A 14,965-nucleotide genomic window follows, 5' to 3' on the forward strand; every position below is an offset into this window, starting at 1 on the left:
CACACCGAGGAACCAGATCTGAAAGAGACAATGTGCACCCCAGTGTTCATCACAGAGCACTGTTTAATAATAGCCAGGACATCGGAAGCAACCTAAGATGAACCATCAGCAGAAGAAGGATAAGGAGCTGTGGGTACATATACACCATGGAATATTAACTCACCATTCAAAAAGAATTCATTTGAATCAGTTCTATGAAGAATGGAAATGAACTGAAGCCCATTATACAGATGAGTAAGCCAGATAAGAAAGAACTTTAACAGCACTTATGGAATTAGAAAGATGGTAATGATAACCTATATGCAAAACAGAAAAAGAGACACAGATGTCACAAACAGACTTTTGGACTCTGTGGGAGAAGGCGAGGGTGGGATGTTTCGAGAGAACAGCATCAAAACATGTATATTATCTATAGTGAAACAGATCACCAGCCCAGGTTGGATGCATGAGACAAGTGCTCGGGCCTGGTGCATTGGGAAGGCCCAGAGGGATTGGGTAGAGAAGGAGGTGGGAGGGAGGATCTGGATGGGGAATACATGTAAATCCATGGCTGATTCATGTCAATGTATGACAAAACCCACTACAATACTGTAAAGTAATTAGCCTCCAACTAATAAAAATAAATGAAAAAAAAGAAAAAGTTGGCTTAAAACTCAACGTTCAGAAAACTAAGATCATGGCATCCAGTCCCATCACCTCATGGCAATTAGATGGGTAAACAGTGGAAACAGTGGCTGACTTTATTTTGGAGGGCTCCAAAATCACTGCAGATGGTGACTACAGCCATGAAATTAAAAGATGCTTGTTCCTTGGAAGAAAAGTTACGACCAACCTAGACAGCATATTAAAAAGCAGAGACATTACTTTGCCAACAAAGGTCCGTCTAGTCAAGGCTATGGTTTTTCCAGTAGTCGTGTATGGATGTGAGAGTTGAACTATAAAGAAAGCTGAGCACCAAAGAATTGATGCTTTTGAACCATGCTGTTGGAAAAGACTCTTGAGAGTCCCTTGGACTGTAAGGAGATCCAACTAGTCCATCCTAAAGGAGATCAGTCTGGGCATTCATTGGAAGGACTGATGTTGAAGCTGAAACTCCAATACTTTGGCCACCTGATGCGAAGAACTGACTCATTGGAAAAGACCCTGATCCTGGGAAAGACTGAAGGCGGGAGAAGGGGACGACAGGATGAGATGGTTGGATGGCATCACCGACTCAATGGATATGAGTTTGTGACATGGAGACTTTGTGACTCTCTGGGAGTTGGTGATGGACAGGGAGGCCTGGTGAGCTGCAGTCCATGGGGTCACAAAGAGTCGGACATGACTGAGCCACTGAACTGAACTGAACTGAAGGGGGAATAATTGCCAATCTGAGAAACGTGGTATAGTTAATGCTCTTCAAACATTCCTTTTCAGGACTTTTTATCTTTGAGGCCTTTCCTTTTGTTCTTCAAATCAATATCACTGCAAGACATTCCCACAGAAGGGTTCTGTTATCACTAAATTAAGGTAAACTGGAAACAAAAAGTTCTACAAGAAAATAAACTCCCTTTATTTCACCAAAGCTTTTTCAATGACCCCAAATGTACACATTTACATGGTGGACTAAAAAAATTACCTGGAAAATTATCTTAAACAGATAGGTGGTTGAAAATAATGAAACATGTTTAACATTTAATGGCTATGAATGTAGGGGGAAAAAAAAACCCTAAAAAACAAAAAACCTCTTGTAATGCTCTATTTGTCTTAAAAAAATAAGCAAATAAAAGGCCACAGTGACATAAAACGATTGTTTATTTCTAAATCTCCTGTCACTGCTGTAACCTAGGCCTGTCAATTCTGTTTCCTGAGTCTCTCCTCAAGTTCACCTCCTCCTCTTGGTCTCTGCCCCCATGGAATGATTTCAGGCCTTCATTATCTGACTGAACTGCTTTTTTACAATATAATTTATTCTTTGTTTTATTACAAAAATAATACATGTTCATACTAGTAAATTTTGAAAATGCAGCAAAGTAAAAAAAAGGAACTCTAAGATGAAATGCTAACACTGAGAAGCAATCACTGCTTGGGGGAGAAAAGGAAAGTAGGGGCGATTACACTAGTCAGACTTTCCCCAAGGGCAGAGGAATGATTCAGGCACTATGGCTTACCGTCAGGATTCTGAGCTTCTTCTATGTACCTTTCCATAAAGGAGTATTAAAGGACTACATAGAAAATGACCTACTGTATAGCACAAGGAACTCTACTCAATATCTTATGATAATCTAAAATGGAAAAGAATCTGAAAAATTATTTGTATGTATAACTGAATCACTTTGTTGTACACCTGAAACTAACACAACATTGTAAATTAACTACAATCTTTTTTAAAAAGGAATATTGAAGGGCTTTGTTGGAGTATCTTGGCTCTTTTTACATTAAAATTGTGTGCACCTGTAAGACATATGCACACCTCATTTTTTCCCTACTCATATCCTAACCCAGAGCTAAAGAAATAAAGTGATACTGTGAAAGAAAGCATTTTTAGTAGCTCAGTAAAAACTGTTTTCCTCCGAAGCTTTTTCCTTTACTAAAGGAAATACGTTCAGAGCACAGACAGCCATCAAAGTCAAGTTCCTTTCTTTGTCTCTGCAAGAGGTCTCCTCTGCTGTTCGCCGACTTCCAGTGGAATGCAACACAAAAAGCCACCAAGTGGAGAGAGGAGGCTTTCATTTGCAATAGAGCGAAAGTTTCATGAGGGCAGGGGTTTGTCCAGGTTTTATTAAATGCCATATTCCCAGGGTCTACGCATGGTACACATTAGCTAGTCAATAAATACTTCTTGAATAAATAAGTGGAGAAATGAGGTTATGTTCTGATTTGTTTGAGATTTGCTCTCCTACAAATATGCCATTTTACAGCTCTGATTAGCAATGTGTTCTCAAAAATAAGCTCTCATCTCTTGATCTGTTGGTAAATTACTACCTTGCTCAATTCTTTAGTTTCTTCCTCTGTAATACAGCCCAACTTAGAGAAATATGAGAAATAAATGTGAAAAGTCATGAAAGAGCCTTTTATCACCAAATTACTATTTCCAAAAGTTGAGGGCTATTGTACATACAGCATTGATTTTTAAAAATTTTTTTTATTAAATCTAAGTACAAAAATGTTTATTTGATATTATGGTATTCTAAGTTGCTTCAATCATGTCCGACTGTTTGTGACCCCGTGAACTGTAGCCCACTAGGCTCCTCTGTCCATGGAATTCTCCAGGCAAGAATACTGGAGTTGGTTGCCACTCCTTTCTACAGAAGATATTCTCGACCCAGGAATCGAACCCAGATCTCCCGCATTGCAGGCAGATTCTTCACTGTGAGGAACCAGGAAAGCCTCCTCTCTTTATCTAGATACTTAAAAAGAAAATATATTAGCCATATATAATTTAAAATATATAAAATAGATTTCTTTCATTAATTTTAAATTAGTGGTTCTCTATGACTCTTACTTAGACAAAATAGAGTAAAATTTTAAATAAAGAAATTTAAATTCAGTTTTTCAGTTATAAGAGCCATATTTTAAAACCTCAACATGGGAATTCCCTGGCGATTCAGTGGTTAGGACTCTGCCCTTTCACTGCAGGTTCAATCCCTGGTCAAGGAACTAAGATCCTGCAAGCCACAGGTACGGCAAAACAAAACAAAGCAAAACAAAAAACAACCCTATTAGCAAAGAGTGAAGATAGAAATGTTTTCATATTTAAAGCTTATTGAGTATATGCATGGAATACAAGATCTACAAGGTACAACAAAAAATATGATAAAGTGACTTTCTAGCAAAAGAAAGGTAAAAGTTGTAGGGAAAGATAGAGTAAAAAAAAATTAATTTCCCTTTTTTATATTTTAGATTTTAAACCATGTACAATAGCTAGTCAAAAATGTTTTTAAATATTTAGTCTTTGAAGTCTCCTTCCTACAATAATTTAACTCATATATTATTAGATTTTAAAAACTGAGTTTACATTTTAAAAAAGATTATCATGAAAAGTTTGAAAGAACTTTTTTTCTAACAGCAACTGCTATTGAGCTGACTAATGAATCAGGCACTATGCTACACACTTTCCAAATATTATCCTATCCTCATAAAAGTCCAGGGAGGTAGGCAGTCTTATCTCCGTGTTACAGATAAGAAAAGGACAGCTGAGAAAAATTAGGGCCATTTTGCAAGGTCACAGGGCTTAGTTAAGTTGTGGAACAGGAATTCACAACGGCCACAGGACCTCCAAGCTCTCTCCTGAAAGTATTCTATGGCAAATGTATATATACTGTGACTTTAAAATCCACTGGACTTTGGAAATTCTCAGAACTACTTGGGGAAGAATGGTGTGGCAATCTAGTAGGCTGATATGGACAAACATGCTCACGGGAAGGAAAGAGTTAGGTTCTGGGCTTGGCTGTCTCATAATCAGTCATGACCCTCTTTGGAAATAAGATAAACTCTCTAGGACTTCTAAGGTAAACAAAAGCAAGAGGTTGACATGATTTTCAAGGTCTGTCTCGCTCTAACAGTTGGCTGAGATTTAGGAAATGTGCTAACGCTATTTTTGAGGTTAAAAAAAACTCTTAAATCCAAACTAAACCTTCCTAAGAGTCTGCACTTCCCTGTGCTCCGTCATATCTGATGATATCTCCCTTCCATGATAGCGCCTTCAGCCCTGGAAAAATCCAGAGGTCAAGAAAGAACACCCTTTGTATACAAAGGATGTTTAAAAACAACAACAAAAATAAAACTAAAAAACGTTTAAAGGCAAAGAGGCTCTGGTCTACAGTTTGGAGCTAATAGCTCCATGAAGAAAAGTAGAAAATGAGAAAATTGACCAGCCATGGAAGCAATATAATTTTTTTTTCTTTTACTTTTTTTACTTCTTTCATTTTTTAAATTTTCTTAAGCAAAACTTTTGGTGTCTCATTTCATCTAGCTACAGGTGAAGAGGGGATAAGATCTGGTCTGTGTAACTCCAGAGAACATATTAATGAGCTATAGGAAGTTACAGAGAAATAAACATTAGGTCAGGGTAACTGTCTAACAGAGCAATCTAATAATGGAACTGGCTGCATCACAAAGAAGGGAACTCCCTGTCACTGAAAGTATTCAAGCAGGACAGGTCCAAGTTGTGACCTCCCAAACCACATGGAATAACCCTGTGCATTTTTTAAATTGGGATATAATTGATATATAAGTTTCAGGTGTACAACATAATGACTCAGTAGATATATTTAGTGAAATGACTACCATAATGTCTAGTTATCATCTATCAGCATGTATAACTACAAATTTTTTTACTGTGATAAGAACTTTTAAGATCTACTCACTTAGTAACTTGCAGATATACAATAGAGTACTATTAACTATAGTTACCAGGCTATACATTATATCCATAAAACTTACTTTATAACTGAAAGTTTGTACCTTTTTGACAACCTTCACCCATTTCGCCCATCCCCCAACACAGTCTTCTTTAATACAAGTAATTCTCCTCAAAATTTCTTCCATAGGGAAATAAGAGTACTAACATAAAAGATGCAGATATGTTATTATTTCCTTTAAAAAGTCATAGAACAGTATGATCGCTTCAGTTCAGTTCAGTCACTCAGTCGTGTCTGACTCTGAGACCCCATGGATTGCAGCACGCCAGGCCTCCCTGTCCATCACCAACTCCCGGAGTCCACCCAAACCCATGTCCATTGAGTCGGTGATGCCATCTAACCATCTCATCCTCTGTTGTCCCCTTCTCCTCCTGCCTTCAATCCTTCCCAGCATCAGGGTCTTTTCAAATGAGTCAGCTCTTCACATCAGGTGGCCAAAGTATTGGAGTTTCAGCTTTAACATGAGGCCTTCCAATGAACACCCAGGACTGATCTCCTTTAGGATGGACTGATTGGATCTCCTTGCAGTCCAAGGGACTCTCAAGAATCTTCTCCAACACCACAGTTCAAAACCATTCAGCACTCAGATTTCTTTATAGTTCAACTCTCACATCCAAACATGACTACTGGAAAAACCATAGCCTTGACCAGACGGACCTTTGCTGGCAAAGTAATAGTATGACCCTATTTTTGTGAAATAAAACAAAAAAATAAAATAGAAGAAAACCCTCCAAGACCAACAAATATTCCATTTAGCTATATATATATATGTATGAAATTTAGATATATAGATATGGGAAAATGGTGGGTCAATGAGGAAGGAAAAAAGAGGGGCAACTCTTGACTTCTGTTGTTCAGTCACTCAGTTGTGTCTGACTCTTTGCGACCTCATGGACTGCGGCACACCAGGCTTCCCTGTCCTTCACTACCTCCTGGAGTTTGCTCAAATTCATGTCCCTTTACACTTACATAATTTGGTGCTGATTTTTTTTTTTTTGTACAAGAAGGATATATTACTTTGTAATTACGAGCCAACTTTTTAATTAAAAAAAATGAAACATCTGCAACTATGACAAAATTTCACTACATCTTGTTCAGAGGTTCACTCCTTCTCCTGAGTCCAGCTATCACAGTGAATTGCTGCATTGCAGCCCCAATCCCCTTCTTTATCAAGGCAGAGCTGCTCTGTGGCCCTCAGGGAACCTTCTCTGAGTTCTTGTTCTTGGCTGTTCCACTGCATCTTTGTCCTTGTACCGTTCTCACCTTCAGAGTCTTGGCTGTTTTTTCCCTGACTGCCTAAACGTGACTCTTGCCATCTCCAGACTCAGAGAATGGGCTGTTGCCATGGAATAAGCTCTGTCTGTGGGCTAGAAACATCTACGTGTGAATACTCATTATCTTTATTAGGTATGCATCCTCAGTCGTTATTGTTGTTTAGTCCCCCAGTTGTGTCTGACTCTTTGCAACCCTGTGGACTGTAGTCTGCCAGGCTCCTTGTCCGTGGGATTTTTAGGCAAGTTACTAAATCTCAACCTCAAGTTCCTTGTCTGTGCAAGGAAAAAAACGGCCTCAGATGGGGTTTTTTTGATGGTTAAATTAAGTAGTTCAAAGAAAGCTTACTTGTACTATTAAACACAACCTGTGTCTGGCTCTCAGTAAGAGCTCAACAACCAGATGTTATGATTCAGTTGGCCAAAAAGTTCATCTGGGTTTTTCCCAGATGCAAAACCCAAATTAACCAAATTTGGTAAAACCCAAATGAACTTTTTGGCCAATCCAGTACTTGGTTATGCCACTACTGTTGTCTCTACTTGAGGATTTCTAAGAATCCAAGAAAATGAGGTAACATATAAAGTAATATAATACAACCAAGAAGGTACCTAAGGCTAGACATTATTCTTCTCACTATACATAAATATTAATTTTAGTTAATACTGTGCTATGAATTTAGACAACAGCACAAAGCTAGAAAGCTATTTATTATTTCGAGGAGAACATCACTTCTGGTATTCCATTTCACTTTGTGATTTCACAAATGGAAGGTCAGCTTCCTGTTTCCACTGCAAATTGCCAACTGGGATAAATGCCAAATAAAATCAAACTTAAAGTGTGTGTGGGGGCGGGGGTGGTGGTGGAGGTGGGAATCATTGAAAAACAAAACAAACACCTAATGAAAATCCTGTCTTGGAATTATGATCAAATAAAACCAAAAAGTTCCAGTAATCCCTGTGGGGGTGGGGGCAGGGAATCTGTAGCTGTTCCTGATTGAAGCGCCACCTTTGAAATGTGCATTCATTTATTCAGTTTAATTTTGATCTTGAAATCTCCCTTTCCCCCAAGAGAATTTATCAAGCTCAAATGGAAATATTCTGGCTCCAAAGAACCTACAGTTAGAAAAAGAAATTCTTTGGCTTTGGGTTTAATAACCAGCAATATGCCCACACAGGTGAACACCACAACAGAATTTCCCTTGGCCTCAAGAAACAAGTGCATTCCAATAAAGACTGCTAAATAGAACACCAATCAGGGACACATCACAAAATTTTCCCTTTTCTAGGATTTCTTTGTTCTATAACAGTGTGGAATCTGCAGATCTGAGGGGACTCTGGTAATCAAAGTGCAGGTGCCAGGAGTGGGTGTAAACAAACTGTCACACTTTCAGAGGAGCCTTGGGGTGGGTTCATAATGGATGTTTCAGAGAACCTTCCATGCTTCCCCCCAGTACCAGGATGATAATGGTACTGCCACAAAATGGATGCCTACTGTGTAGAATGTGTGCCTTGTATTTATAAAACAAGACAGGCTTTTGTTGCATCTATAGATTGCCCGTGTGGGAGTCTGGTTCCCTTTTCGAAAAACCAGGATGCTGAGTCACAGCCTGAAAAAGTTCCAGGGGAATCAATAGCACCGACAATAGTAATATACACCTCAGCTATAAACTGAAGAAAGGGAAGCAGAAATGGGAACTTGTTCTGGGAGATAAGTGAACTGCATTCTGCTAAGAGTAATCAGCCAAGTCCTATAACTATAACATTTAAGTATTAGGAATTTTTACTGCTTGTCAATTAAGAATAAGCTGATAAATATAGCAATGCAGAAGTTAACCAAAATCTGCAAATACAAATGTTAAGAAATGACTAAGTAGCTTGTAAACTCCCTTTTGGTTTACAGTGGTATTATGTATGTATTGATAGTTCATTTAACTGAATACTATCAACTAATTAGCTGTATTAGCTTCCTATGGCTGCTGTCACAAATGACTACAAACTTGGTAGCTTAAAACAAGACAAACATATTCTCTCACAGTTGCGGAGGTCAGAAGTCCAAAATCAGTCACACACTCTCTGCAGACTCCCTTCCCTTGCCTTTTCCAGCAGTGAGAGCTGCTTTCTTCCATCTTCAAAGCCAACAGTGCAGTATATGGTTTCACTGTCATTCCTTTCTGCAGTCAAATCTCCCTCTGCAGTCAAATCTCCTCCTCCTTAAGGGAACACTGAGACTGCATTCAGAAGCCCACCCAGATAATCCAGGATAATCTTCCCATCTCAAGAGTTTTAAGGTAATCTTATCTTCAAGGCCTTTAAGCCAGAGAAGGTTAACATTCCCAGGTCCAGAGATTAGAACCTGGGTATCTCTGAACAGGCTTCTCCAATGGCTCAGTGGGTAAAGAATCTGCCTGCAATGCAGGAAACACAGGAGACATGCGTTCGATCCCTGGGTCGTGAAGATCCCCTGGAGAAGGAAACCCACTCTGGTATAATAGCCTGGAAAATCCTATGGACAGAGGAACCTGACAGGCTACAGTCCATGGAATTGAAAAGAGTTGGACACGACTGAGCAACTAACACACATCTTTGAACAGCAAGAAGATCAAACCAGTCTGAGCACCAGGGAAGCCCCAAAGGAAATCAACCCTGAACATTAATTGGAAGGACTGATGCTGAAGTGCCAATACTCTGGCCACCTGACACGAACAGCCGACCTATTGGAAAATACCCTGAGCCTGGGAAAGATCGCAGGCAGGAGAAGAAGGCAACAGAGGAAGTGATGGTAGGATGGCATCACTGACTTGATGGATATGAGTCTGAGCAAATTCCAGGAGACAGTGAAGGACATGGAAGCCTGGTGTGCTGCAGTCCATGGGGTTGCAAAGAGTTGGACACGACTCAGTAACTGAACAACAACAGTCTTTGGGGGGGGTCATTATTTAGTCTGCCACACTGATAAATTAGCTTTTGTGTCATAAATAATTGTAAAATGAGCACCATATCACTGCAGTGTCTTAGTTTCCCATATCTAATCATTTCTGCATCCACACACTGTATTGTCCATGTTAAAGTTCACTCCTGGCAGTGACTGACAGCACTGACAGTATTTCTCAAGAAAACACCTCAAAATTTTACTCAGAACTATCCTGAAATCTAAAGGAGCAATGAAAATACTACAGACATAAGCTCTCCTTTTATGTTCAGTTGACTCCAAAATAGCTTCCTGGAGGTGTAGGTATTAGAAGGAAAAATTGTAACAGGAGGGATTTCTAAAGAGTTCACCTCATTTTCATATCTGATTTCTTTAATTGTCACTGAAATCAGTCACTGTTTATGATCAAAGCCACAAAGTCCTCCAAATATTTTTTTCTTTTACAAGAGCCCTGTAGCATACCCAGAAATCTTTTATTTTTAAGTCGGTTAAATATTTTTTTTAAATATCTTTTACTCAAAATCAATCACATGCTCAGACTTTCCAGTGACATTTACAGAAAAAAGCACTGGGATATATATTTCAACGATGTTCATATTTCAGCAAAACAACAAAATATTTCAGAGATACAGTTCTTCTGAACAAATAGAAAATTTTGATTTATTAAAGCCATTTAAGCAAAACAAGCAACTAAAGCATAACTACTTTGAAAATTTTCAAGCAGAAATATAAAGATGGCAGGGATCTTATTCTCAGATCTAAGTCTCTAGAGAAAAATGGAGGAAAAATAAGCCTGAAAAAATACAATCCTGAAAAAAATCAAGTTCAGTATATACCGTAATGTTCTCCTAAAGGCCTAGTGAGTGAAACACAACATTTATGATCAGCAGAAATGGTCTGCTGACAGAAAACAATTATGAGTGGCATGAAATTATAATATGTTCTACCTCAACTTCTCTCTTCCTTCCAACTTTTAAAATATATTCTAATAACTTTTAACTGCTTTTAAACAACTTTAGACACACACATATCCTTTTCTGATAATGTTATTTCAATGTCATAAATTAGACATGGCATCACAATTCCTCCCACCATTATGGATTTGGATTCTTTCAGAAAGAATAACCTTATATCAAGGATACATTTAAAAAAATTAGTTTCACAGATGCCCACAATTTAGTTGTTTTACCATCCAGTATGTAGATGTATTTTTTCCAATGAATATATACCATCTGTGTCCTTGGGAAGTAACATTGCTCAAAACTAGGATTTAGGGAGTGGGAGAATAGTAATATCTACTTTGAAATATTTCCCTTCTAAAATTAGTGTAGAACTCTGGAGTAATTCATTTGTGTGTCAGGGTGAACCAAACACAGATTTTTTAAGAAAAATCCTGGCCTTGCTTTTATTTATCTGAGGGCCCATCTCTTAGGGTGATGATCTTCCAACCACATGGCAGTCTCCGTCTGGGTATTCGAAAAAAAAAACAAACTTCATCAGTGGTCATCTCTCAAGTACAATAAGTCCCCTACACATGAATGAGTTATGTTCCAAGAGTGCATTTGAAAGTCCAACAATGTTAGTTAGCCTAGGTACTGGACCAACACCATCGGCTATATAGTACTGTACTGTAACAGGGCTTATAATACTTTTCACACAAATATCACCAAAAAACAAACACAAAAAATTAAGAAAACTTTTTTAATCTTACAGTACAGTACCTTGAAAAGTACAGTAGCACAGTACAACAGTTGGCATACAGGGGCTGGCATCCAGCGAACAGGAAAGAAGAGTTATTGACTGGAGGAGGGAGAGGCAGTGGGAGATGGTAGAGCCGAAGGATCATCAACAGTAGGACACGGAGGGCAAGCTGCAATTTCATTTATGCCTGACTCGATTCACATCTTGGAGAGTTTGCAACGTGAAGGTTCACATGCAGGGGTCTTATTATACACTAGTCTGCTCTTAACCAATCAAAAGAACACCTGTGGTTTAATAAAAACATAATATTTGATCTTTTTTCCTATCTGGCTCAGAATTCTTGGAACATTTGGCAGTCTCCTGAGTGATGCGAGTTATCTCTGTATGCTAATGAGATGACCCCCGGTTTGTGTGTGGAGGAGGCATAGGGAGGGGAGCAGGCCAGATAGCTTCAAGACAGAGGCTGGTCCCCAGAAACACCACAACCTGATTAGAGGCTTGGAACTTTCAGTCCCACCCCCAGACCTTGAGAAAAGAAAGAGGAGGGGCAGAGGAAAGTTCAACCACCAATGGCCAATAATTCATCATGCCTGTGTGTGTGTGTTCGTCCCTCAGGCGTGTCTGTCTCTTTGTGACCCCGCAGACTGTAGCCCACCAGGCTCCTCTGTCCATGGATTTCTCCAGGCAAGAACACTTGAGTGGGTTGCCATTTCCTTCTCCCGGGGATCTTCCCAACTCAGGGACTGAACCCGGGTCTGCCGCACTGCAGGCAGATTTTTTACCATCTGAGCCACCACGGCAGCCTACCAGTGAAATCTCCATAAAAAGCCCTCAGATGACAGAGTTCAGAGAGCTTCTGGGTTGGTGAACACATCAATGTTCTGGGAGGGTGGTAAACCCAGAGAGCACATAGATGCTCTATTTACCCCTACCTGCATCCTCTGCCTGACACTTCTCTTCCATCGGGATGTTTCTAAGTTGCATCCTTTTTTTTTTTTGCAGTCGAGTTTCCCACATTTGGGGAAATCGCAGGGGTCAGCACATCCGGAGTGCAATGGATAAGCCTCGCCCCGGGAAAACCACCCTCGTGATCATGGTATCTCCCCTGCCAGGTAAGTATCTAAGTTGCATCCTTTATAATAAAGTGGCAAGTGCAAGTAAAGTATCTCCCTGAGTCCTGTGAGTCATTCTGGTGAATTCAGACCTGAGTAGAGGATCATGGGAACCAAACGCGTGGCCAAGTTGGTTTTATATGTGGGTTGACTGGGGATGTGGAACTTACAAGTAGCATCTGGAGAGAGGGCAGTCATGAGACAGGGAGCCCTTAAACTCATAGAGTCTGACACTGACTCGGGGGTGCTGGTGCCAGAAATGAATTGAATGCCTGGACACCCAGCTGGTATTGGAGAATCTGAGAATACCAGAGTCTAGACTTTGCCAACTTTGCGCACAGCAGAGATGATGGTGCTGAGACTGATAAAGATCTGCACGAAAAACAGGCAGGCTACACTTTCTGATGAGAGTTGGATGACTGACTGAAGGCATGCTGGCAAGTTCTGCTTAGCCCAGGTGGTAGTTTACTTGTTAAGTCATGTCCGACTCTGAGCCTCCATGGACTGTAGTTCTTCAGGCTCCTCTGTCCATGGAATTCTCCAGGCAAGAATCCTGGAGTGGATTGCCATTTCCTTCTCTGGGGGATCTTCCCCACTCAGGGATCAAACCTGGATCTCCTGTATTGCAGGCAGATTCCTTACCAACTGAGTCACCAGTTTGAAAGCCCAAATGATTTAATGACTGAGCATTTAAAATGGGGATATTTCACATTAAAATGCAGAATTCAGGGAACCTCCCTGGCAGTCCAGCAGTTAAGACTCTGTGCCTCCAATGCAGAAGATGTGGGTTCGATTTCTGGTTGGGGAACTAAGATCCCACAGCTGAGGTAAAAAAATAAATTGGGTTTCAGGTTCACCTTGAAGCACTGGAAGACACAGTGGCAATGGATTAGAGCCCCAAATGGCAAAACAGGATGGCACAGAGAATGAGCAGCTATCCTCTGTGAGAGCGGCCGTGCTGCGTAGTCACCAGTCTCTTCTATCTGTACAGTGACCCCAGGCCCAAGGCTGGCAGCTCCCACTTGGCACCCACTCATCTGTACCACCACTTTGGTCCCTAAAGTCACTGTCTGCATGTTGTGCTACAGAGACCATAAGGTTTTATTCTTGGGTCAGTTCATACCATCAGGAAGCTGCAGTCTCAGACTACATTGTGTTGGCCTCCTACAGAATGTCTTTGAGTCATGTTTTGGCATCAGATCCTCTATTTTCACTCACAGTCACTGGAATAAACTGCTATTATGGACATTAAAGACACTACCCCTACATTTTTTTTAGTGTTCCTTTTATCTAGGTTGTAAATCGTATATAATTTTAGAAATAAGGGCTTTGTCATCTGGGGACCTGGTATGTGCTCCACTGATGATTAGGGAGAACCGTGGAAGGGAGGATGAGATGGTTGATGGCCTCACAGAGTCAATGGACATGAACTTGGCAAAACTCCGGGAGATAGTGAGGGACAGGGAGGCCAGGCATGGTACAGTCCATGAGGTCACAAAGAATCGGACACGACTTAGAGATTGAATAACAACAACAACACGGAAAGGAGTCCCTTTATATCACCAACCATCAAGTGCTCTTCCCTCATTATCCTCGGGGGAGTGGTTTAGGATCGGCAGCCAGATGCCAAAATTCATGCATCTGCAAATCCCACATTTGGCCCTCCATAGTGGCTAGTTCCGCATCCATAGATTCAACCAACCTTGGATCCTGTATTAATTTTTAGATCCACAGTTGAGTGAATCCAAGGGTGCGGAATGTACAGATTCTGAGAGCTGATGGTACCTTTATTTTTTAAAAAATCTGCATATAAGGGGACAGAGCCATTAAAACGCATGTTTGCTCAAAGGTCAACTGTAGTTCTCAGTCAACTATACAACTGTGCTGCTTAGTATTCTATTTTTTCTTCTCAATTTATATGTTCCCTGGCCGGGACTTGCAGTTTTTAATTAGCATTTTACAATTTTTTTATAAGGGGGACAAAGAAAAAAATATACTAATATGTGGATAATTGCAACCTCACTCCCTGTGGTACCTCCTAGAGGGAAATCTGGGTTTGAGTCTCAGTTTTTCCCCTTTTCTTTGGTTCTGGGTTTATTGACAGAAATGTGAGAAATAAATTAGAAGAAGGAGAGAAATGGAGAAGAACATACAGTGAGAGAAGAAACAGAAGAAAAGACACCTAAGAAAGAAGGGGAAAGATAGGACTGCCTGGATTTGCAGAGGCCCGTGGTGACTGTAGCCATGTAGAAGACGATTATCTCTTGGCAGGAAAGCTATGACAAACCTAGACAGTGTGTTCAAAAGCAGAGACATCACTCTGCCAACAAAGGTCCGTATAGTCAAGGCTATGGTCTTCCCAATTATCACGTACAGTTTTGAGAGTTAGATTGTAAAGAAGGCTGAGCGTCAAAGAACTGATGCCTTTGAACTGTGGTGCTGGAAAAGACTCCTGAGAGTACCTTGGGCAGCAAGGAGATCAAACCAGTCCATCTTAAAGGAAATCAACCTTGAATACTCTTTGGAAGGACAGATGCTGAAGCTGGAGTT

General features: G+C 40.2%; 1 protein-coding gene and 1 pseudogene across 6 annotated transcripts in view; both read right to left on the bottom strand.

The window, feature by feature from the left end:
* The window catches only part of NCOA7 (nuclear receptor coactivator 7), a 158,545-nt gene that overhangs the window by 87,658 nt on the left and 55,922 nt on the right, over nt 1–14,965 (bottom strand). The gene's annotated exons all lie outside the window — the stretch shown is intronic.
* On the bottom strand, nt 12,296–12,423 carry LOC122422947 (annotated as a pseudogene).

Source organism: Cervus canadensis, chromosome 20 (genome assembly GCF_019320065.1).
Source record: "Cervus canadensis isolate Bull #8, Minnesota chromosome 20, ASM1932006v1, whole genome shotgun sequence".
NCBI lineage: Eukaryota > Metazoa > Chordata > Mammalia > Artiodactyla > Cervidae > Cervus > Cervus canadensis.